The sequence below is a fragment of the Panthera leo genome, chromosome F2 (assembly GCF_018350215.1).
Source record: "Panthera leo isolate Ple1 chromosome F2, P.leo_Ple1_pat1.1, whole genome shotgun sequence".
NCBI lineage: Eukaryota > Metazoa > Chordata > Mammalia > Carnivora > Felidae > Panthera > Panthera leo.
In genome coordinates this window covers 41,667,976-41,686,041 of record NC_056695.1, presented here as the reverse complement: position 1 = coordinate 41,686,041, position 18,066 = coordinate 41,667,976, and the positions used below count along the sequence as shown (strand labels likewise).

At 45.4% G+C, this 18,066-nt stretch overlaps 1 protein-coding gene across 10 annotated transcripts in view; it reads left to right on the top strand.

The window, feature by feature from the left end:
- The first annotated feature begins 4,020 nt into the window (after positions 1-4,020).
- Positions 4,021-18,066, top strand: part of TP53INP1 (tumor protein p53 inducible nuclear protein 1) — a 155,002-nt gene continuing 140,956 nt past the window's right edge. For 3 of the 10 annotated variants that reach the window (XM_042923418.1, XM_042923409.1, XM_042923411.1), the window contains exons 1-2: positions 4,021-4,643; positions 5,869-5,905. The gene's annotated coding sequence lies outside the window, so the exon portion shown is untranslated. Of the gene's footprint in view, positions 4,644-5,026; positions 5,906-18,066 lie in introns of those variants that run through there. The other 7 variants (XM_042923421.1, XM_042923417.1, XM_042923422.1 and 4 more) reach the window with 5 other exon arrangements.

The following is an 18,066-nucleotide window of genomic DNA, read 5'->3' as shown; positions in this document are numbered from 1 at the left end:
TGTGCCTTTCTTCTAGCAATCCTGCACCCACATGAAAGCTGCATTTTCAATATATAAAATAAAACAGTATTTTGCAAAGAGTGCAAGGTTTTTGCACCTGCTGGCATAGCTGCAGCAACAACTTCATGAATTTCCTTCTCTTTTTTTACAATGATCCTGACGCTGGATTCATTTATCTTGAAATGGTGGGCAACTGCAAGGTGCAGACCTTAGTCTATGGTACGTACCTTGCAATTCAACTTCCTCTTGTAATGTCACAACTTTTCTCTGCTTCTTGGGAGCACTTGTGGCATCACTAGTGGCACTTCACATGGGTCTCAGGATGTTATTCCAGGTTTATGGTACTGTCCTCACATGATAAAAAATATGTGGGAACCATGAGAGATCAGTGTTTACGGTGATACACAATCACTGGAAAGAAGCTCTTCACGGAGATGATTAGCGTCACATGACTTTTTAAACGGGTACTCACATTGGAGCTCAGTGCAACAGCAGCAACAGGAGGTGGCTATGAAATTATTGCAGTAGCACAGTAATTTTATGCAATTATGATTTAATACCACATCTGTACGTTTGTTTATATTTTCTCAACTGCGAATAGCAACATGTACAATCGGTGTTTGTGTGCATAAATTTTGATAAGTTTTAACTTTTTATAAGACATTTGTGTATATTTTATGGTAGTGATAAAATAGCCTAGAATCTATACGTATTTTATACATTCATGACATACTTAATTTTCTTCAATATTTCTAGGCTACACAGTTTGTAACTTTCTCTAAATTTTCACAAATCTTCAAAAACATTTCCAATATATTTATTGAAAAAAATTTACATATAAGTGGACCCATGCGTTCAAACCCATGTTGTTCAAGGATCAGTTGTATTTTGGATATTATTTCTACACATAAGGATGGATGTAGGAGAGTTTTAAGAGGCCTTATGAGCCTAATAAAAGGTGCTTGACCAAGCTTGGGGTCTAGCCTGGAGATGATTAGTACAGAATCAAACTATGTCAAAGAAAATTAAAAATAGACTTACCCTATGACCCAGCAGTAGCACTGCTAGGAATTTACCCCAGGGATACAGGAGTACTGATGCATAGGGGCACTTTTACCCCAATGTTTATAGCAGCACTCTCAACAATAGCCAAATTATGGAAAGACCCTAAATGTCCATCAACTGACGAATGGATAAAGAAGTTGTGGTTTATATACACAATGGAGTACTACGTGGCAATGAGAAAGAATGAAATATGGCCCTTTGTAGCAACATGGATGGAACTGGAGAGTGTGATACTAAGTGAAATAAGCCATACAGAGAAAGACAGATACCATATGGTTTCACTCTTATGTGGATCCTGAGAAACTTAACAGAAACCCATGGGGAAGGGGAAGGAAAAAAAAAAAAAGAGGTTAGAGTGGGAGAGAGCATAAGAGACTCTTAAAAACTGAGACCAAACTGAGGGTTGATGGGGGGTGGGAGGGAGGGGAGGGTGGGTGATGGGTATTGAGGAGGGCACCTTTTGGGATGAGCACTGGGTGTTGTACGGAAACCAATTTGACAATAAATTTCATATACTGAAAAAAATAACTATGTCAAAGAGGAATTTGAGGTTAACCACATGCTAGATAATTCCATTTAGACACAGTAGAAGACACACAGGTGTGATTCAAAACCCTTGGGTGCAATGTGACGTTGGGAACACTGGTCTAGATGTAAGTGAGAAAGTATAAGCATGAAAGATAAACAAGACCAGTTGTTTACAGCTAACATACAGTTAGGCAAATTGCTCAAGAGCATGACAAAATTAGAAGGAGGTGGGCAGAGTCGGGCTTGGCTGAAGGGCATATGAAAGAAAGGGGAAGAGGAACAAATGAGTTATTTTCATTTGTCCGAAAGAATGAAGGGAAGAATTTCGGGGGGGGAGGGGTACGTAAAAGAATGGGGAGTTTTCCTGGAAAAGCTTCCAGGAGAAAACATAGAAGATAGATCTCAGCTTGGTGTGGGTGTTGGGAGGATGGGACAGATGACTTTCATGACAATAAGCAATAAACAAGAGCAGCAGCAAGAAATAGTAAGTGGGAGAAGATTGCTCTTAAGAGGAAACGAGAGGACCGTGATTCAAGTTTGTCTCAAGCCAGCAGAGGAGGAAAAGGAGGGAGAGGAGACCACCCAGGGGAATTAACAAGGGAAAGGTGAAATGGGATAAGAATAAGAGGTTCACTGTAGAAATGTCAAGTCTCCCAGAAAAGAGATATTGAAGCATAGAACCAGAGAAACCAGTAGAACATGAGATAAAGGCAGAGCAGGAGAAGAAGGATATTAACATCATAACACTTGAGTAGCGGGTACAACCATGCTACTTAAGTAGGCGAGGAATGAGAAATTCTAGAGATGGGGCCTCTAGATGGAAAACTCCAATGTGATACAGAGAGGGCTGCTTCCTGTGCAGGGGGTTCTCCCCCACCACAATGGGTTATTTGGGAAAGGGGGGCCCGGTGGGTAGACTCGCGTGTGATCTGAAATACCTAACAAGAGCTTCCCACACCAATCAGAAGGTGACACCTGCTGAGGCACAAGGTCCTGGAGCCCTCACACTGTGCCCGGGACACAGGAGGTAGGGGAAGACATCCCAGAGGAAGGGCTGGGAAGAGCCCATCGTCGGGGGGACCAGGGAGGCAGATATTTGCCCAACCAGTAGGAAAGTACAGTAAACTGCACAATAGTATAATAAGTGGCGGCCAGTATTTAAACACAAAACACAGTCCTCACTATTGTGAAGTTAATTAAGAATAGTATTTTTCAGGGGTGCCTGGGTGGCTGAGTTGGTGGCTGAGTTGAGTGTCCCACTTCGGCTCAGGTCATGATCTCATGGCTTGTGAGTGCAAGCTCCACGTCGGGCTCTGTGCTTCAGATTCTGTGTCTCCCTCTCTCTCTGCCCCTCCCTGCTCGTATTCTCTCTCTCACACACACAAAAATAAAATAAAACGTGAAGAAGAAGAAGAAGAGGAGGAGGAGGAGGAGGAGGAGGAGGAGGAGGAGGAGGAGGAGGAGGAGGAGGAGGAGGAGGAGGAGGAGATTTTTCAGGGCACCTAGGTGGCTCAGTCAGGTAAGTGTCTGACTCTTGGTTTCAGCTCAGGTCATGATCTCACGGTTTGTGGGTTCGAGCCCTGCATCCAGCTCTGTGCTGACAGTGTGAAGCCTGCTTGGGATTCTCTCTCCCTCTCTCTTTGCCCCTCCCCTGCTTGCTCTCTCCCTCTCAAAAGCAAATCAATAAACTTTAAAAAAGAAGAAGAATATTTTTCAAAATATTTTCACAAAAAGCACACACGATAGAGAAGCTTATTCTGAGCCCAGCTGACCCCACACTGAACTCAACAAGCGCAAATGATCCCCAGGCTGTGAGCTGACTAACCTTGCCCCACCCCCAAGATAGGAACTACCACCAGCTTGGAAGACAGGTGCCCATTGCCGGTTGTGCCACATCCCACTTCTCCCATGGAAGGGTACCACCGGGGTTTGAGGGAGCAAGTGGGGCACAGCCATGCTGGAACTTTCTGAGAACGACTGCTTCCATCCAGGAAAAAAGCACTAAAGCTCTGAGGTTTAAGAGGATGGTTGGAGATATAAATTGTAGAGGGAAAAATTCTGTTATCAAATATGAAAAGTAAGAATATTGACAACTCCCCCTTCCTTTCTCTCCTAAATAGTTGATAACCTATGTACATTTCTTCTAAATAAAGTGGCACCGGAAGGGAATTTCAGAGGGATCTTTAGGAAGGTAGTTTGGCTGAAAATAATCTTATGCCCGATTTCTGAAGCCAACGCCTTAGGTCACTGTGTGAGTAGTAGAGCCAGAATCTCCAGCACACTGTGAACAAGGGGAGTTGGCAGAGAGGAGCTACCACTGCAGACCCATCCTGGTGGGTTTACAACGTGTGGGAGACTTACTGGGGGGGGGGGGGGGGGGGGGGGGGGGGGGGGGGGGGTGTTGTGGGGTGGGAACTGAGTGAAGTCGGGTAGAAAGAAGCAGAACCAGTCAGACAGTGTACAATAGAAGAATATTCAGCTCTTGCACCACTTGGGGGAAGGTAACGACTTTGAACCTTTCACTTCCATTTTCCGGAGGGAATCTAGAAAGAACCTAGCATGGGCGAGGCGTCACATTGGGACGCCATCTAATGTACATGCCTGTCCCTCTCCAGTCCTGGCAGGGCTCTAGGGGTCCAGGATCGGCCAGTCTGCAGCAGAGGTGAGAGAGTGATCACAGCGGGTAGAGGCCGTCAAGCCAGGTGGGCGCCCTGGACTCTAGGGCTCCGGCAGTAGGGAGGACTGCAGGGGGCGCTGTGCGTGGCAAGTGCAGGCACCTGCGATAAGACCCCGCGTGTGGACGAGATACTCCGCCCTGCGGCGGGAGGGAGGGACGGAGGGCTGGTGAGCGTTGGCCTTCGGCCTTCGTCTCCCAACGCCCCGGGGCGAGGCTGGACTTTCCACAGTTAGCTGGACGAGGGGAGTCTTGAGAAATGGCGTTTTGTTGTAATCGGGTGTGTGCCACTCCCCGGCCCTGAACCGAATGTGCAAGAAAGATTGGAGGTTGTGAAATCCAAATCGGAAGACGCTGCCTCACTGCGGATACTGTGGTAAGAGTGGAAATGGGGGCCTCAAAGGCCGGGGGAGTGGGGGGGGGGGGGGGAGGTGGTCAGCGTTACCCAGCACTTGGCGACTGTGTGTTACAAAGAAATGCAAAGTAAAATAAAAGGACAAGGGAAGGATATTTGGATCTCTTTTCAAGGAAGTACAGAATGGTAGGCAATGTTTTTTAAATGTTTTAAAAACACTTGGGGAGCCTGGGTGGCCGAGTCAGTTGAGCGTCCGACTTCGGCTCCGGTCATGATCTCGCAGCCTGTGACTTCAAGCCCCGCGTTGGGCTCTGTGCTGACAGCTCAGAGCCTGGAGCTTGCTTCGGATTCTGTGCCTCCCTCTCTCTCTGCCCCTCCCCTGCTCATGCTCTGTCTCTCTCTCTCTCTGTCAAAAATAAATAAAACATTTTTTAAAAAGTTTTAAAATAAAAACACTTAAGGTGAAAGCCAACGAAAGGTTTTAAACAGCAAGCAGTCATATGGCTGCACAGAAGTTTAAATGAAAAGCATAGGTCAAGGACACAAAGGCTGAGAAATGATACAGCAGCCAGAAAAGTGCAATTGTCATAGCCAAATGATAGAATGAAGAAAAGGTCTAGGGGATTTTAGGGGAAATATAAAAGGGAACAGAGTGTCTTACAACAAGAAGGAAAAAAAAAAAGTACCAAGTATCAGATATGGGGATGAAGAGTCTGGATAGCAGAAATATGGACTCCTACAAATGTGTAAGAAGCAGCCAGAAACAGGAAAAAGCAATGTAGAAAGGAGAAAGGGGAAGGTGTAAGCATGAAATTTGGCCCCTGGTAACCCCCCAAAACAACCATCTGTTCACCCAGAAGATAGCACACCCCTCCCTCAGGCGATGGTGGTGACCACCTTACAGCCATAGACTTCCTGTGGCTGGACATTAGGATGTACTGACCTGATTGCAGTGAGGGAGGGGGCTCCAGAGGACCACAGCAACTTTCCTCAGGATTCTGAGGAGAGTGTAAGAGAAGGGGCCACTTCCAGATTGACTGCTGGTTCTCAGGCAGCATTAGGAGAAGCTGAGATTAACTGAGAATTGAGTGCTGTTTGTGGCTGAGCAGTGGGCTATCCACAGTGATAAAGGTAAATAGCAAGGTAGGTCTGGGGGCGTCATTGATACAAATCAATTAGCACTCAGAGAGGGTTATTGAGGCATTTTACAGCCTTGACAGAAAAATATTTTCTGTTTATTTTGCAGCCGGCCTTATCTGTCTGTCCTCCCAGCATGGTTAAAGGTAGGGCTGCTTTTTTTCTTTTTCGATTTGAGCTGGTTTTTACTGTTAAGTATCAGTCAGGTGTTTCTCTTTCAGTCCCATTTTGGCTGAGAGCAGACAATGTCAGTCCATAGGACAGTATTCTGTGAAATCCAGATCTTCCCCATAATCTGGGTTGATCTAAAGGCAGTTCAGAGAACATAACCTATAGTCAGATGAAAGGAAGCTTCTCATTCCTTCTGTTGCCCAATCAACTGTTGCTCATGTGATAGGGCAATGGCTATGCACTAGCTTCTGATCTCTGGAGGTCACACATTTGAATACTGCAACACAGACAGGTAGTAGTAGAATAGATTATGATCAGGGTGTGTTATCCATTTCTAAACCAAGAGCTAATTTACTCAAAATTATGCCAAGAAAACAGGTTCCAGCCCCAATCTGCAGAGCCTGTAGAACCAGATACAGGGGTATTAGCTAAATTACCTAATCTCTTGATTTCCATGTTTGTCCCTCAAATCTTTTTGATAATGTTGAAGATTCTAAAGAGGTCTATAGGAATGCAGGTACAACACTCTTCAAAGATGACCTGTGTTCTACCTTGAGAGGCCTGTATGGCATCTAGAGGGTTCCATCCTCAACCACTGCCTGTCTGATTTTATGAACCTTCTGGATGAAGCTTTCCATCACCTTAGTGACAGTGTCTAGTTCTCTTGCTATTCTCTGAGCCAGGGCTCATAGGATTTTTCTCATTCTTCAGGTCTTTTGTAAAGTATGGAATGAAAAGGCATGTGAAAAGATAGCCCCAGATTCCTTTTGAGTGGTGAAAGTTTTTGAACTCAGATCAAAATCTAGTTTTTCTCATTCTTAGAATCACACAATCTAAGGGAATTTTATGGGTCAAGTGGACCCTGGATGATCCTGAAGGCAGGCATTAGTTTACCAAAATAGCAGATCTCTGTCCAATTTTCATGTGACAGCTAATAGGCTTTTGTGCTGCAAATCTGATCCCAGTTACTAGGGGCCGTCAGAAATCTGTCTTTGGCCAAAATGCTACTATGGAGTTGTCAGATGGTATTGTAATTTGTCAGGTGTGATTCAGGACCAAGCAGTGCAGTTTTTAGTGTAGAGATCAAGTAGATCTAAACCAGAATTACTTGGACCTGAGCCTATATACTATATTTAAAATAAGATCTGTAGGGGCGCCTGGGTGGCTCAGTTGGTTAAGTGTCCAACTTTGGCTCAGGTCATGATTTCACGGTTTGTGGGTTCGATGCAGGCATCAGGTTCTGTGCTGACAGCTCAGAGCCTGGAGCCTGCTTCGGATTCTGTGTCTCCCTCTCTCTCTCTCTGCACCTCCCCTGCTTATGCTGTGTCTCTCTCTGTCTCAAAAATAAATAAAAGATTTAAAAAATTAAAAAAAAATAAGATCTGTAAAAGGAAAACAGCCTCTAATATATTCCCTCTGTTCCCCAGTACTCTCTCAAATTCTATTTCTGTGGAAGTTTGGTTATAAGAGCTCACTCCCATGATAGGCACCCAAGTGCATTTACAAGAATTGGTTTTCTCTGCCCCCGTCGGTCAGTCAATTAATCATAATGTATTCTATTCTTTTGAGAAAAGGTCCGCAGCAGGGTTTGGGGGGTTTAGGGGAATGTGTGTGCCTGTGTGTTTGCCTAAGTGTGGGGAAATAGGTTCTACTTCCATAAATGGATCAGAAAAAAAGCTTAGGGTGGAAAGCCACCACCACAGGGGAAAGTGCCCAAGGTTAGGTAGTGAGATATTGTAATGGAATCACAAGTAACTTGTAATATCACCTGCAGGAAATTGCTTTCCATCTGACACTAATATACTATTGTACTTTGATTACAAATCCACGTGCCACCCCCCCCCACCCTTTGCTTCTTACGCATACAAGTTATGATTACTGTCTGATTGTTTTCTCCACATTCATCATGTGTGTAAGATCTTGTTTTCTTCACATTCACCACGTGTGTAAGATCTTGTTTTCTTTCGTTCACCATGTGGGTAATATCTTGTGAGCTCAATAAATACAGAGACAAAACACCTGTTCGGGGCTCTTGTCTCCTCCCAGACATTAGCCTTTCTCGTATTCAGTTCTGTGTCTGCTCTCTTGCTGGACAAGGGAGAACTCCAGACTGATAGTCTGTGACACCCAAGTGCTGGTTACATCACATCCATCTGACTTTCTCCTCAGGTCACTTGTTGGATGTGTGACTTTAAGCAAATCGCCTCATCTTTCCTTATGTGCATAATGAGTACCTATCGGTCCTTCACTCAATGAATATGTACTGAGAACCTATGTGTACCAGGCACTGTGCTAAGTCCTGGGGATACTAAGTGCAAAAGTGGACTCTGTACCCCCAGAGCTTATGCTCTACAACAATTAACTGATTACTAATAAGTAATCAGATTATTAAAATAGTCGCAATTGGGACACACCAAGGTACAAGGGAAGATGTGTGCTGCCCCAGGTCTGGGAAGATCACCCAGGGGAGGTGATGCTCCCTGCAAAGGATGGGACAGGAAGGAAATGCCTACCGGGCAGAGGGAAGGCACAGGAAGGGGTGGGAAGGGCCTGGTGAGTCAGATGGCCTGGCCGCTGCCTCCCCTCTCTGATCCTCCAGCTAGTTCCTTCAGTGTGCTGAATCTGGGAAGGTCATGAAAAGGGACCCATGTCTTAAAAGCAATTAGCCTCACAGAAAGTCCTCTCCCGTCCATTCCTGGGAAATGAAGACGCTAATAGGCTCCATGGCAGCAGGGGAGGTGCCTGCCTCAGGGGAACCAGTCCCAGCAGAAACCCTCATAGCTCCCTGCTGCTCAGAGACCCCCACACACACCTATGGCTCCTGCCTCCACTTCTCGTTCTCTCCACTGGCTCCTTCTGCCTGCCTGACTGCTTATTCTGACCTCTTCTGCGCCTCACAAGTTTGTTTTATGAGTGGCCATTGTGGTCTCCTTTAGTAGCTCTCGGCTTCCTCCCCCCACCCCACCGGCTCCCCCTGCTAAGGGAGATGGGCTTGCTCAGTGGCCCACTGTCTGAAGTTCATCTCCCTGGGTCAGGCATGCACCTGACACAGGCTCCAAGGTGCTTAACCTGGTTGTATGGGGTGGAAGTAGGAAGGTGAAATACACAGGAAGACCACTGCCCCTGGGCTCCTTGGGAAAGGCAGGCACTTCTCAAGAGCTTTACAACCCAGAGTAAATCCCCCTGAGAAAGTTCCCCACAGCTGAGGTGGATGCACCTCCTGGCATAGTGCTTGCCAGTCTCTGTTGTACCTGCTGCCCTGCTTCCTCCCCGGATGTTAGCCCTCTCTGTCGGTTGGCTAGGGCAGCTATAACAAAGCACCACAGACTGGTTTCAGAGTCAGTAGCTTAAACCACGCTGTGGAAAGGCGTGAGCATGACCAGCGTGAAGGGATGCAGAGAATAGCACGGTCAGTATAAGATGTTTATTTTGTTGAGCTGTAGGAAATGAAGTTGAAGGGTAGGCCCATTTCTGGAAGCCCTGAGTGCCCAACTGAGGCATCTGGAAATTACCCTGCAACCAACATAGCTGCCCTGAGAAGTCTTGAGCAGAGGAAGAACTTGAGGCAAATGGCATTTTAATGTTAGTGAAAAATCTGGCATTAGGCAGCTTCTGCCTAAAGATATGCAACTTTTATTAAGAATTTGAGAAAATTGTGAATTATGCAGGGGAGGGAGGGGGAACCTGCTTCTTTCTGGTCAAAGGTTGATCTTTCTCATGATGTAACATTAGGTAACAGTATCACTGAGGCCTCATTTGAAAATCACATCCTTTAGGGGCACCTGGGTGGCTCAGTCGGTTAGGTGTCTGACTTTGGCTCAGGTCATGATCTCAAAGTTTGTGGGTTCGAGCCCCATGTTGGGCTCTGTGCTGACAGCTCAGAACCTGAAGCCTGCCTCAGATTCTGTGTTTCCCTCTCTCTCTCTTTGCCCCTCCCCTGCTCATGTTGTCTTTCTGTCTCTCTCTCTCTCTCTCAAAAATAAACATCAAAAAAAATTTTTAATAAAATAAAATGGACTCCTTTAGAGGTACCTGGGTGGCTTAGTCAGTTGAGCGTCCAACTCCTGATTTTGGCTCAGGTCATGATCCCAGGGTCGTGGGATTGAACCCAGTGTTGGGCTCCACGCTGAGCCCCTGAGCATGGAGCCTGCTTGGGATTCTCTCTCTCTCTCCGTCCTTCCCCCACTTACATGCACACTCATTCTCTCTCTCTCTCAAGTAAAATCAGCAGCTCCTTTTATGACATGACAAGGTCATTTTCTAGGAGGTGTCAATCACTACCCTTGCTTAAAACTTTTAAAGAGTTGAAGTCTTTCTACTGCCTTCCAGGAGACCCCAGCAAGTGGCTCTCTTCTTTTATTGTTTTGATTTCACATGGTTACCTTGCCCTGCTCACGCTATCACTGATCTGTGTTTGTCAGAGATTCTCTTATGGTAATTGATTAAAAACAAAAACAAAAGACTAAAGCTACCAGTTAAAACCAAACGCTTTCTAAGCCCAAGTAACTAGAGAGGTAGGGATGCAGCTGGCCTCAGTCATGCTTGGAACCAAGAACTCCAGTCCTTCAAATCTCTCTTATGTTGGCTTCATTCTTTCAGGCTGGCTGGCTGCACAAGACCCACAACCTGAATGGCTACATCCTTAATTTCCTCCAAAGAAGACAGAGGACCCTTCCTTACCAGAACCAATTAGAAAATTCTAGGGAAACACTGGTTCATTTACCCACCCCTGCCCCAAGAGATGCTTATGATTGACCTAGGAAGGAGAAAATCCCTCCTCAAAAGAAGGGGGTGCTAATCTAGGCTGATAATAAAGGTCTCTTTGGGGGCCTCAAAGAAATTAGTTTTATTTTCAAGCATCTTGAGGCTGTTTGGCCCTGGTGACCCCATAGCCTGAATTTTCCTGGACGGTTCCAATTTCATTTAATGTAAGTTTTCCTCAATAAAGATGATTTTTAAGTATATAACAATATGATTTTTGTACACTTTTGTACAAATTTCATATGAATGAATGAACAAATCTGAAAATGATTTGTCAAATCTTATGTCCTTGGTTTAGAAAACCTGACGTATTATTGCTCTACTATAGAGCATACTAGAGAAATTAGCAGAAATCTCTGGATCTTCCTTCTGTCATATGAGTTCTTTCATTTGTCTGTCAACCCACTTGAATGGAATCCTTTTGACCTTGAATTCTGCTTGATGATCAACCAGGTCTGGGGTGTTATGGACATATCAACAATTGGTGAAGGATGTATTGAGAAATAATGTTTTGCACGTTAGACTCTTTGAGGTGTGGAGCCCTTTTTGTTGGTTGCCTGATAAACATCATCCCAGGTTCCTCTGAATGAGACTCCTTTGAGATTGTCAGGCACCTTGCAATGCCTACATCACGATTCTCCCTCTTTTGGCTTCAGACTAAACCTGAGGCTCTTGATCTAATGGCACTCTCTAATGGCCAAGGGTAATGAGATGGCTGGAAGGATGACACTAAGGACAGGAGCTCGTGAGAAAGTAAAGGCACACAGGACAGAAAGAACCCACACCTGGGATTGGAGGATCACTATAAGAGTGAAAAGGAAGAGATGAGTCTGAGGGACACTGTGAAAGAAGAATCCATGGAACCTGCTGACTAAATGGATATACAGAGAGAAGAGTGGGGAGTTGAAGATGGCTCAATAGTCTGGCTCTAGTCTGTGATAGCAGCAAAGGAACTACTCAGCCATTAATAGAAATGGGGAATTTGGACAGGGTGCCTGGGTGGCTGAGTCATTAAGCATCTGACTTTGGCTCAGGTCACAATCTCACAGTTCGTGAGTTCGAGTCCCACACTGAGTGAGCACTAGCCCCACTTTGGGTGGGCCCCACTTTCTCTCTCTCCCCCCGCCTCTCTCTTTCTCAGCCCCTCCTGGGATTCTCTCTCTCTCTCTCTCTCTCTCTCTCTCTCTCTCTCTCTCTCTCTGCCCCTAGCTCACTTGCACCCTCTCTCTCTCAAAAACAAAACAAAACAAAAAAACAGGTCAAAGATCAACCCAGTTAGGGGTCAGAGGGCACCAGAAAAGCCACACAAGTCAGTAACAAAAATCTTCTCAGGTTATCTTCACATACTTGTATGTAGCCCTGGCAATGATTGAGACTAATTAGCTGGAACATAGCCTTTTCTTCCTTTTTTCTTTCTATTTTTTAACTTCTTATTATAGAGAACTTAAAAAATAAGCAAAAGTAGAAAGAACATAATGAGCACCCGTGTTCCCATCACCCAGCCTTGACAATGATGATATCATGGTCCATCTCGTTTTCTCCCAACCTGCACCCACTTCTCCCTGCACTGGTTTTGAAGCAAATTCCAGACATCATATCTTTCATAATAAATATTTCAGTATGAATTTCAAAAGATAAGGACTCTTTTTTAAGAAACATAAGCACAATACCATTATTGTGCCTTACAAATTGAGTAATATATTATTAATATCAAGTCAGGTTCAAATTTCCGTTAAAAAAAAAACAGTTTATTTGAATCAGAATTCATTTTAGACCATAGATTGGGATTGTTTGATAGGCTTTTAAGTGTCTTTTACTATGTGGATTCTCTCCCCCCCCCCCCATCTTCTCCCTTTATTTTTGAAGAAATGGAATTCTTTGCCCATAGAGTTTTCCATGCTCTTGGTGTGCTTTAACATGTTCCTCTGTCTCCTGTATGACCTACAAATTGGAAGCCCTGATCAGATTCAGACCCATTTTTTATTTTAAATGTTACACAAAAGATGCCCAGAGAAGGTGTTAGAGGGTGCCATGGCTGTGGATGGAATCAGCAAGAAGGAGTATAAGGAGAGGGCTCCGAGAAAGGGCAACATGGAAGGGGCGGGCAGAGAAAGAGACTCTCCTGGGCAGGAGAGGTGACAGAGCAGGTAGAGCAAGGCTGAAGTGGGATGGCCAGCTCACACCTGGGGGCTCTTCTGGGACCACGCTGGTGTCTGCACCTCGGAGCTGCCCATGGGAGCAGGGGCATTGCTCACCCCTCCTCGCCTTCCATAGAAAGCAGCCGGCTGGCTTCTCCTCTAGGTGCCCCACTTCTCTCCTCTTAGGGGCTCTGGCAGTCTGGGAGGAGAAAACAGGAGGAAACAGGGTTGTCCTCTAGAAGTACAGAAACACAGCCTGGGGTGCATGTGCAAGACCATGCTTTTCCTCACTACTTGGGACTGGGCTCTTCTTCTGAGTGCCTCCTACCCACTGTCCTCACTGCCGTGTACCGCTTTCTTGCTGCCTGTGAAGGTTATTTGTAGTCACCCTTGTTCTGGGGCCTTCCATGGTAGAACCTGTGGACACCCATCCTGCAGCACAGGCTACTACTGGGCAGACACGCCTGGCCTCAGGCTGGTGGATCAAGACAACGTGGTCACCTGTGTCCCGGTAATGCCCATTTGGCTGTTTTGCTCTGCCTTGCTGCAGAGCCAGGAGCATCAAGTTCTTTGTCTTGGAAAGTTCTGGCAAGAGGTTGGGCCCATCACAAAGGTCTCTCTTTAAAAGGAAATGCTGGTCAGGGCTTCTGAGCCCTAATAGTAGAAACCTGTGAGCTGAGAAGCACAGTCCACTGAGCTCCCCTTTTCCAACTGCCCAGACACTTCCAAAATCTCAGCATCAATCACAGCTTTATTTGGCATCGAAGGCCTCTGGCACAAGGTTAACTCAGTACTAACAGATACCCAATGGCTCTCAAATGTACTATAAAATACAGATTACTATAAAGGATACCGTGGCTTCAACATGAAAATTAAGCTGTTTAGGGAGTGGGACAAAGGATAGTTCAGTTCTGATGAGGGTTGAGAGGGTTCTAGCAGGGGGAGCAGCCCTGGGCAGGTCCAGGTGGGGCTGCAAAGTGGGGGCAGCCCAGCAGGAAGGCCCTGGGTCTTAGCAAATGGCCAGGATGGGGAAGGCAGGACATATGCAAGGAAAGGAAACTATCATTTTATTGAGCGTTGAGAAGGCGTTGTGCTGGTGCAGAGATTCATACAAAGATTAACTTCTGGGGAAGAGGGGTTAAAAATTGCTGAGGTGGAAACCGGCATCTTTTGTTACTCCTTTCCCTTGAAGATAAAACCAGTCTGTGCTGAATGAAAGAAGACTTGAAAGAAGCGGATGTGAGGAGCAAGAAAACCCCTCGTGACTGGCACCAAACTCGCTGCCAATATAGCTCATTCCTCAGCCTCAAACAAGGCCCGGGCGTAAGGCTGGCATTAGTCACAGCTGGCTCCGAGGTGCCTCTGGGCTTTGCTGGAGCCAAGCCCAGGGACCAGGAAGGGCTTTAGCCCACTTCCCTTAAGATTCCCACAGGCCACCCAGTCACCACCTCTGAAAGTAGGAGGGATACCTCTCCACCAACCATCCAAACTCATTCCTGGCAGGAATTCTGCCAGGAACTACTTACAGCCAAATGGAGCCAGGCTGGCTATTTTTAGGACGGAGGCCATTTTCCCTGTGCCCACTGAACAGGATGCAGGACTCTTGAAGCCCTCGTGGAGAAGCTGCAAAGGCCGTTGGGTCCGCCTTGGTGAATGGCCAACCTCTTGAATTCCCCTGCAGGCCCGGAGCCCCCAGGACAACCTGTGGTGGTGTGCATGGGAGACTGTGATGCTGGCTGACTAATGGGGGCTCTGTGCTGGTGAAGTCTGCCTTAGGCTTTCAAATGACCGTAGGGTGCTAACAGACGCAAAGCAAGTTGGTTTTACCACAGAGTGTAGATTTCACTTTTTTTTTTATTTTTTTTAAAAATATTTTTATTTATTTTTGAGACAGAGAGAGACAGAGCATGAGCAGGGGAGGGGCAGAGAGAGAGGGAGACCCAGAATCGGAAGCAGGCTCCAGGCTCTGAGCTGTCAGCACAGAGCCCGACACGGGGCTCTAACTCACACACTGCGAGATCATGACCTGAGCCAAGTCGGACGCTTAACCTCCTGAGCCACCCAGGCGCCCCTGTAGATTTCACTTCTAAGGGATCTGGATTATCACCAGTTTTGTTTCCCTGTAATAGAAATTGCTTTTTACTGCTTGTTGCTTTGTTATTTTCTCCCTCTGATTTAGACAAATAATATAGGGAGAGTGATTAGAGGGGGAAAAAGTCATGGGAAACATGCTTCCAAATCACAGACCTGAGAAAAGGAGAAGAGTGGGAGAGGCTTTTTCTGCTTTTAATTGCAGGTGAATTACACAGCAAAGTGCTATAGAAGCGAATTATGACACCAGAAATTCTCTGCCCAGCTCTGGTTGTTGATACATTTTAATCCTTATGTGCGACATTAACAGTTTTAGTGTATCTTAATTACCTGCCATCTGGCCTATTTATTTTAAATATAGCTTCTGAATTCATGGATTTTTATGTGCTTTTTTTTGTTTATATATAGATATGTGTATATATATCTATATGTGTACATGTATATATATATCTTTTTTTCATAATCTAAAGTAGAAACTCAGCACTTATTTTTAGAAGCTCATTCTTTGAAGTCGCAAGAGACAAAAATGTATTTCCTCTCTTAAAGTTATTTGTTTGATAACCTGAAATCATTAAAGCATCCAAGATATAAAAGTCCAAGATTCAGGGGCGCCTGGGTGGCGCAGTCGGTTAAGCGTCCGACTTCAGCCAGGTCACGATCTCGCGGTCCGTGAGTTCGAGCCCCGCGTCAGGCTCTGGGCTGATGGACGGCTCGGAGCCTGGAGCCTGTTTCCGATTCTGTGTCTCCCTCTCTCTCTGCCCCTCCCCCGTTCATGCTATGTCTCTCTCTGTCCCAAAAATAAATAAAAAAACGTTGAAAAAAAAAATTAAAAAAAAAAAAAGTCCAAGATTCAAACCTTAATGTCTATAAGATACCAACAGATAAAATATAGCGACCCAGTTTTCTCTCAAAGTGAGATAGGTATGTATACGGATAGATTAAAATGGCCAGCATGCATGTAGCACTTACTAAGTGCCAGTGTTAACTCATTTAATCTTCACAACAGTTCTAGGGAGTAGGCACTGTCATTACCCCACTTTATGGATGAAAACATTGAGGCACAGAGAGGTTAAATAACTTGCTGGGGGTCAAACACTAGGAAGTGAAGGAGCCAGCGCATAAATTCAAGCTGCCTGGTTCTAGAGCCACGTTCTTGTTCTATGTTCAGTGTCTCTCAAAAAAAAAAAAAAAAAAAAAAAAAGGCCCTCCCCTCCTTAGGATACAGAGGACCCTCAAGACACCTGCTTTGAACTGAGTCATTGTGTGGGTATGAGGTTCACGAGTTAAGGAGCTTCTGGGACAAGAATAAACAAGGTGCAGAGAAGTGAAGTCTGCCCCAGACAGTGTGGCTGGTATGTGGCTGTGGCTGGACAGGTTTCAAAGTCATTGTGTAACATCAAGCACACACTAAACCGCTTTGAAGTATTTGTAAATAAAGTTCTTAGAAAAAAATATTTAATAATTCAAAGGAGTTTTAAAATCACTAGCTATGTGAAAGCACATCTTTAAAGCAAACCATAGTATAAATAAATATAAGGTGGTAGCATTGGTCTTATGGAAATAACACAATTCTTACCCTCAGTAATTTTAGAATCTAATAAGTCATTGTGGTGATGCACACAAAAGTTTACAGGTTTGATTAATATTGTTGAAATGGCATCTGGCTCCATAACTAAGTCCGTGACAAGTCCATGACTTGTTGCTCTTTGTTACACTCTGTATCTTCCTCTAGATTATAAATTCCCTGAGAATGGCCACCTTACCTTGTTCCCTGCTCTAGAACAGTGGCTGCTACTCAGCAGGTGCCCAATAAATGAACACTGAAGAAAGGAATGAGTGAGTGAGTGAATTTGCCAGTCTTGTTGAGGCCATGGACTTGGGTAAGCAATTTGAGGATGAGACTGCCATTGAAAGGATGGGGCCGAAGGAGGAGACGGATAGCAAGCAGCAGGATAACGGTGACCCCAGAAAGTAGAGGTCCGTGAGAGCCAAGACTACGGATACAGTTTAGGAAGTGGTGAGCAGCGTTAGGAAGCACCGCAGAAAGATTTAAAAGGGTGAGAATTGGGAAGACACTGTGGCTTTTGGTATGGGGGCTGAAAAGAAAGGGTAGCTGCAGGAGAGAAATTGCAGTGGAATCCCATTTGCACGGGACTTAAGGAGTAATTGGGACACTAGACAGGAAATTTGGCAGCAAATGGAAGGAAAAAGAGATGACAGCACTGGACATTTTCTTGTAAATGCAAGGACATTGTTAATTCACTAGAAAAGTGTCATGTTGTCACTTTGTTGCTGTCTCAAGTGGAGGCTCCCTCTCACTTGTCCTTTGTCCTAAGAGAACAAAAGGGGCCTTGAATTTCACAAGTGCCCTAGTGATGCATCTGAGAGCCTGGGCTTTGGAATCAGAATGCCCTAGTTCAAATCTCCATTCTTCCTATTTACTAGCCAGCCTTGAGACCTGGGAGAGATTATTTAATTCCTTAAATTTTCTCATAGGTAAAGTGGCGATTCAGTCACTGAATGTTATGAAGCTCCTACCGTATGCCAGACACTATTCTGGCGGGGGAGGTTAGCATACCACGGGAAATAGGTCTCTGGACAATTCCAAAAACATGAAGCCAACTAATATTTTTAAATTATGTCTTGGCTTCCACTTCCAGGAAGATGGAGTTAGATGTGCTGTTTCCTAATGCTCCCACTAAGTACAACTAAAAACCTTGGACATTATTTATAAGACATAAGAAGACTCTGAGGGTGCCTGGGTGGCTCAGTCGTTAAGCATCTGACTTCGACTCAGGTCATGATCTCACGGTTCGGTTCGTGAGTTCAAGTCCCACATTGGGTGAGCCCCATTTCTCTCTCTCTCTCTCTCTCTCTCTCTCTCTCTCTCTCTCAATATCTCTCCCCCTGCCACACCACCCTCTCCCTCTCTCTCTGCCCCTCACTTGCACCATCTCTCTCTCTCTCTCTCTCTCTCTCTCTCTCTCTCTCTCTCTCTCAAAAAAAAGAGAAGACTCTGAAAGGTGGAGAGAAGACAACCAGACCAGAGACTGTGGGATCCAAGGCACAACCTGGCAATGAGTCCTCCGAGTTTTCTTTTAGCTTCATATACACAGACTTCTAGCTTTAAGAGGCTGGCAACCTAG